Here is a 7,562-nt window from a genome sequence, read left to right on the forward strand (position 1 = left end):
AGTCAAAAGAAGGCAAGTGTGATGAAGTAAGGCCAACCACAGCCCTGAGTTCCCATCTAGTACCCTTGCCTCTCTACTACCAGATTTGCTTGTCCTACAATCACCATAGTGATGAACCTTTCTGAACCAAACTAGACTGGATGGTGGACATGAAATCTAACCATGCCTTTGGACTAACTATCCCTTATAGCCAGAATGTTCTCCTTCATCTGTACCTTTCAGAATGCCTGTTTGTCCTTCAAAACTCACCTTGAACACCATCTTTCCCAGTTGTTAGTTCCCTCTCTGCCTTCCTCCCAAAACTCCCCTGTTTTCATTTTGTAGATGTTATGCATAGACTTATATAAGGTATATGTATGTATCTATGTATGTAATATATGTATGTCCACATGGGTTTTTGAAATGCAGTTCATAGAAGACATTGAGAGATATGAACTGACATGTGAACTAGACCTGAGAAGAGAAGGAAGAAGAAGAGAAGGGTGAAGGAAAGTCAGCACAACTGAGGGGGGGACAGGAAGGGATGAAAACTGGAGGAGAGAGAGCCCTTGAAGACCACTAGCATGATCTTTCCTCCAAAAAGCTTTCAACTAGAATTATATTTACTTCCCCTACTAAATGGTGATGTCTGGGGATATAATAGGCTCAAAACAGAAGCTACTCCTTTGTATTCAATTATGGACTGTGAATACAGATTTAATCATAATATTTTCTTTATTTTTCTTGGGGTTTTTTTGCAATATGACTAATGTATTTTGTATGATTTAATATATATATACATATATAGTATATGTATATATAATGGGTATTATATTTCTTATCTTCAAAAGTGGAGGAGGAACAGGGGAAGGGAGAGAATTTGGAACTGAATTTTTTTTTAATTTTAAGTTTATATTATGTATGAAATGAGTATGCTCAAGTCTCAGATCTTAACTTCTATCCCATGCCATATCCTATCATCCTTATAAACATGCTAAACAGAATGTCAAAAGGAAAATAAAAAGACAGTTATATATTTGACTTATATTCCAGAGATAAGACAGCTATCAGAATTTCTTTTTAATTTAGTCATTCTCTAACCAAAGTATAACATGAAGCTTATTACCCACAAATACAGAATACTGCGTAACAGCTATAATGCAAAAAAATAAGATATTTACAAAGTGTTTGTAGGTTAGAAGAAAGAACATTCTCTTGACTTTTTCTATATCTGTGGCATCTGCCTCCTCCCATTGGTGAATTCCCTCTGGGACCACCATTTGAGGCCGTTGCCAGGCTAGCTGTGCTGTCACTTGTACCCTTCTGGGCTTATATAGCATTGTGCACATCCCTCCCCAGTCCTGTTTGGGTGCCCTTCTCCACCCTGTTCTCATTCCTTTTATGTCCTATCTTTCCTGATTAGAAGGTGAGTTCCACAAGGGTAGAAACTATCTCTTTGCTTGTATTTGCATTCCTAGCAATTACCACAAGTACCTGTAATATAATAAGTATGTAATAAATGCATTATCTACCCATCTTTCTAGTTCTCTAAAATAGCTGAGACAGAGGGCAATGAAATAACTTCAACAAGTCTTCCTGTAAGCTTCTAGTATGATGTTTTTCCCAGTTTGATGTCAATTTGAGCAATGGCACCAATGATCACCTTTTCATTACTGGGACTTGTTGCTGCTTGTTTATATTTCTAAGGTTGTACAGTGATTCAACAAATCTTGAAGGTTGTTTTTTTTTTCATCTAATTGGTTTCACATGATCTTAAATCTAGTCTTCCTTTGATAACTTCAATTCCATCCCCTTCTTTCCTTTCCCATTGCCACCACCCCAATACAGGCATTTATCTCCTCTCCAATTCATCCTGCCCACCACTGCAAGATTATTTTAATATTTCAATCAATCTGTGGCTCACCTTATTAACAGGTATTCCCTCAAAATCCATCCATACCCACTCACCCTATGTTACTCTTATCTATGCCTATCTTTTGATATGGCCAAGAACAATGGGCATGGATGGCCAGATTAGCCTTTCTAAAATCATAGCTTTCATCTTGTCTCTTCCCTGCACAAAAACCTCCAGTGGCTCCCCATTAGCAACAGGGGAGTCTAAACTTCAAGGCATTTCACAATCTGTCCCCAACCAATATGTCCAACTTAATCTCCTCCTATTCTTTAATATGAACCGTCTACTTCAGCTATCCTATGTTCACGTGTTCCTGCCCCAATAACTGTTCACCCTGTGCCTTCCATTAATATCCCCTTCTCTCCTTCCACCAATCCAATTCTCTGCTTTGCATCTGATTAAGTCCCATTTCTACCATGAACCATTCAGTTCACAGTGACATCTCCCTCCTCTGAATACTTGCAACTCTTCTTATCCATTCCCCTCCCTTGGCATTTAATCAAATGACTTTATGCTGTCTCATTGTTGTTTAACGTATTTTTATGATGTAAGCTCCTTAAGGACATGGACTATTTCTTTACTTCATCCTTGTGTCTCCAGCACCTAACATAGTGATTCACATACAGTAGCCAGCTGCCAGTCTAGATTATCGCTCCTCACATGACAGACATCCCATTTCTAGTCTCCATTTGGGCCTATGTCCTTGCTCCTTACCTGACCTCTTAGAATCTTCCTTCTTTCCATCAAAACTTAGCTTCCAAGCTACCTTCTAGGTGAAGCCTTCATTGATCCCCTGGCTGCTTGTGCCTTTCTCTCAAAAAAATAGTATTCAAATTCACACTCCATATTTCTGTTGGACTGGAACCAATGACCATATTTTCATAATTATACCTGCAAATTATGCAAATTTGAATACACTTGATAGGACTCATTATTCATACTAATTGGGACTTGACTGTGTTTAACATGTACATGTTGTTCCCTTCAATAAAACGTAAAGTCCCCAAGGCAAGGAGGACTTTTTATTTTTGATTTGTAGCCCCAGAACTTAGTACAGTTTCTGGAACATAGTAGGTGTTTAATAAAGGCTTCTTAATTGAACAATTGATTTAACATTTTTGTGTATGTGTATATCTCGCCTTCACAATTAGACTATAAATTCCAAAGAACTGGAGAGTGGAGAGGGAGGGGGCAAATAGCTTCCTATCTATCAAAAAATAGCTAAGCAAACTGCAGTACATAAATGGAACAGAATTTTACTGTGCTGTAAGAAATGGTAAGGGGGCAGCTAGGTGGCACAATAGAATGCCTGAATGCGTGATCTGGAGTCAGGAAGACTCATCTTCCTGAGTTCAAATATAATCTCAGACACTTACTAGTTGCGGGATCCTTGGCAGGTCACTTAACCAGTTTCCTCATCTGTAAAATGAGTTGAAGAAGGAAATGTTGAACCACTCTAGTATCTTTGCAAGGAAAACCCCAAATAGAGTCGGGAAGAGTCTGACACAACTGAAAATGACTAAACAACAACAACAAAGAAATGCTAAACATGATGGATACAGAGAAGCATGAGAAGACTTACTATGAACTGATCCAAATGACAATAGTATAAATAGGAAACAGCAAGAAGGTAATCAAAACCAAATGCTTTTGAATTATAATGAACAAGCATGGCCCCAAAGAAGGTATCTCCCCCAACTCCTTTGTATAAGTGCAGCACCCAAGCATGTTTTGACACAATGTCCAACTTTGCAGAATGTTTTTTCTTGTCTCTTTCACTCTTCAAACTCTATTATGAGGAATAGATTTCTGGAAGAAAGTAAGGGAGGAGTGCAATGGGAAATATCAATGATGTAAAAATAGAAGACACCAATAAATATTGGAAAAAAACCAAACTGTAAGCTCCTTAATGACAGAGACCATGAAGTACACTTTGTCTACCACAGCACCCAACACAGCTCTCCAATTAGTCAGAACTCAATAAATATTTGTTGAATGAATATCTAAACTAAAATTGAAACACAGAAGAGAGTATCACATTTGCAGCACCTTGTCTTACCCAGAAACTTCTTGGATTTTTCCTATATTTTAAATTCATTTTTCAACCACAGAAAAACACAGCTGATGTAAAGTATGAAGGCAGCTGTGGTACAATGGTTAGAGCTCTGGGCATGGAATCAGGAAGACCTGAGTTCAGATCTGGCCCCAGAGACTTACTAGCTGCATATCCCTGTTTGCCTCAGTTTACTCATCTGTTACATGGGGTTAATAATGGCACTTACCATCCAGGGTTGTGAGGATCACATGAGATCATATTTGTAAAAAACATATAACACTGTGCCTGACACATAGTTTTTTGTTGTTTGACTGGGTCCATCCAATTCTTTATGACACCATTTGGGGTTTTCTTGGCAAAGAGACTGGAGTGTTTTGTCATTTCCATCTTCACTTCATTTTGCAAATAAGGAAACTGAGGCAAACAGACTTGAGTGACTTACCTAGGTCACCCAGCAAGTAAGTGTAAGAGGTCAGATTTGGATTTAAGAAGATGAATCTTCCTGACTCCAGGCCTGGTGCTTTATCCACTGCACTACCTATGCGCCTCTGATCAAAATAATACTAGGGGCTATATAAATTATTATTAGCAGGGAATATATAAGTGATTATTCCCTTCTCTGTCCCTCCGCTAACATTCAACTTTCCCACTAAAGAAAACCAAGACTGTTTTTACATAACATTTAATCCCTTCTCATCTAATGGAAAGAGTGGAAAATGTTAAGATGAATTTTACTTTTTCGAGGGACATTAATATTTGCAATCTTTTCTGAGAACTAGCCGGTAATAAGGATACTTGCTGAAATGTTTCTTCAGAAAGGAAAGCAAAGCCACTAAAAGTAAACTGAAATCTTCAAACAGACCTCTAACACTGCCGTGACACAATCTAGAGATAACAGCATTGCTTAAACCAGGACAACAAATCTCCCCCCTTTCCTCATTCACCTGGCAGGCCTAATGAGGTTTTATGATGGGCCATGCTATCTGTCCCTTAAGTCACGTTGGCAAGAATCATGACCACATCTGTCTTTGGGCTTGGGCTTTCAGCTCTGCCATGCCTTCCCCACAAAAGTCTGCTCTAGTCCAGATAAGTTAACATTTACAACAACCACATAAACATTCCTCTAGTCTAACCACAAAGAGATAATCCCCTTTCTCTTCTCAGTCTCCAGTTTCTCAAGTGTCTCTCCCTTATCTTTTGTTTGCATCTGGGAGCTCTGTCCAAGAGATGCATTACCAGACTAGTTGGGACCAAACAACGGAACAATTAAAGGGCAAAGGAGATTTAAAAACAAAAACCAGCACCCTCTACATTTATATAGCCCTTAAAGGTTTACAAAGAGAAAAGGACAAATTTCAGGGATGATTTGAAAAGAGACAGCAAGCAGATCAGCCCACTGCCTGGAACTTCAAAAGTGCTCAACAAAGCCATTAGGAAACTATTTCTGATAGAAGTTGCTGCAGGGCCAAGAGTAGTCCCAACACAGACAGCCATGGCCATAACTAGGACAGAATTACCGAGGTATTGTCCAAGGACACATTTACAGTAGGGAACCTCTGGCGCATCTCCCTGAACTGAGCCTTCTCTATTCAAGCCCCTAAGGTCCTAGGCCACACACAGCCCTGCTCATCCCCTCGACTTTCCTCTAGCCCAAAGCTTTCCCACAGTCCCACTGAACTTTCCATAACTTGGCCCTACTCTTCTCCTGCCTTCCATGGTCCTGTCCCGCTGATATCCTGAAGTCTCTGTCTCTCCCCCAGGGCATGATGTTTCCAAGATTTCTCTCCTGCTGCAGAATCTTGTGTCACGAGATATGTCCCATGGCTCTTCCCGTTTGTGATCCTCCTGAAGTGAATTTCCTACAGGTGTCAGAATTCCTCATTTCAGTTCCACAAATAAGAATGGGACAATAAAAAGAATATGAATGCAACCAAAAGCCAGTCTGGAACCATGGTCCATAGGGTGACTGATGGGAATTTTTACAATCCTGCAGAAGGTAGGTGGTCGGACCATCAACAACCTTGTTGTCTGTGATATGAGATGATGTTGTGGAGATACAGCTAGGTCTGGAGCTTCTGACTGTGTGCAATAAGAAGAAAGAATGCACAACTCCAAAGCAGGAAGGAGAGAGACTTGGATAACAGGCAGCTAGGGAGCCTAGGAGAAAGAGCCTGGAGTCAAGAAGACCAGAGTTCAAATCTGACCTCTGACACTTAGTAGCTGTATGACCCTGAGCAAGTCCTTTGGCCTTCCCTTTTGTTTCCCCACCTACCTTGCCAATGTTATATAAGATTGTTCTTTTTAATAAAGTATATAAAACAAGTAGCATAAGAAGGGAAGCCATCAACTGTAAAAAAAAAAAAAAAGGCAAAAAAACTTTACATCTATCTGCCTCAGTTTTTTATATCATAAAATGGGCTTAATAACAGCATCTACCTGACTAGATTGCTGCAAGAATGAGATTGAGATGTTCTTTGTAATGTGTTTAGCACAGTTCTGGGTACTGTGTAAGGGCTGTGGGAGGACTCTGCTGTGGGGACTTGCTGGTCACTTTTTAGCACTGCTCATTCACCTTTGGTGTCCGCCTTTCCCCCAATGGCTTTTGTTTGGATCCAGAAGCTCTGTCCAAGAGATGCGTTACCAGACCAGTAGGCACCAAAAATGGAACAATTAAAAGGCAAGAGAGATTAAAAATGAAAAACACAATAAAACAAAAAACAGTACACCTGTAGCTCCAAGAAGCTGTAGCATAGGCAGTGGTCACACCCTGGTAAAACTATCTAGGCAAAAGCGCTAAACTTACCGGCCTCAAACCCATCAGTGAGGTAGGGGGAGATCTGCTCCAAGCATGTAAAGACTTCCCCTGGTAGAACGGCAGATGAGAACAATTTGTTCCAAGGGCCATGAAGGTGGCTAAAGCAGTCATTGTAGAGCACCTAGAGCTTGGTCAGACCTCAAAGTCCCCAAGATCATCCACTGCATCCCAGGTCATTGCCAGTCATCCTGACTTTTGTCTTGCCTCTGGACTTTGATGACTCTGGAAGAGAGAGTGAGGCTGGTGACTTTTTGCAGTTCTGCTTCACTTAAGTCCAGTTCATGGAAAAGTTGAGACATCATCCGTGATGTCTTGGGTCCTCTTCAAAAACAAAAGACAAGCAATAACAAATAAGGACTATATACATATTTATTCCCTTCTCTTCCCAATAGTCCATCCTGAAGGTACAAAGAACAAACAAATTTTAAAAATAGACTAGAACACATATATGGAGTTCAACATGCTGAAGTGAAGCAACTTGGTTTATAGAGTCCCGGTCCTCAGACTAACTAATTTCCTCATCTATAAATTAAGAGAACTAGATAATCTCTAAGGTCTCCACCTATGTGATTCTGTGATTCTAACTGTGATCTAAAATTAGAAGGCTAAGCAAATTCCAAAATGGAATGGGAATTGGGGCGGAGGAGGGAAAATAAAAGGGTGGCAAGACAGGAGGGTTAGTAAATAGCAAGAAAAGTCAGATATGAAACAATTGGAAAGTATATAAAGAAGGCATGGGGGAAAGGTGAAATAGAAGATAGTAGAAAATATAGCCAAGAGGCATGGGATTGTGATGT

General features: G+C 40.0%; 1 protein-coding gene across 1 annotated transcript in view; it reads right to left on the reverse strand.

Annotated features, from left to right (window-relative positions):
• The window catches only part of KATNAL1 (katanin catalytic subunit A1 like 1), a 133,411-nt gene extending 126,436 nt beyond the window's left edge, over window positions 1-6,975 (reverse strand). Inside the window, exon 1 of the mRNA XM_072611835.1 lies at window positions 6,754-6,975. The gene's annotated coding sequence lies outside the window, so the exon portion shown is untranslated. The remainder of the gene's footprint in view (window positions 1-6,753) is intronic.
• Window positions 6,976-7,562: the final 587 nt, after the last annotated feature.

This window comes from Notamacropus eugenii, chromosome 5 (genome assembly GCF_028372415.1).
Source record: "Notamacropus eugenii isolate mMacEug1 chromosome 5, mMacEug1.pri_v2, whole genome shotgun sequence".
In the NCBI taxonomy this organism is placed as follows: domain Eukaryota; kingdom Metazoa; phylum Chordata; class Mammalia; order Diprotodontia; family Macropodidae; genus Notamacropus; species Notamacropus eugenii.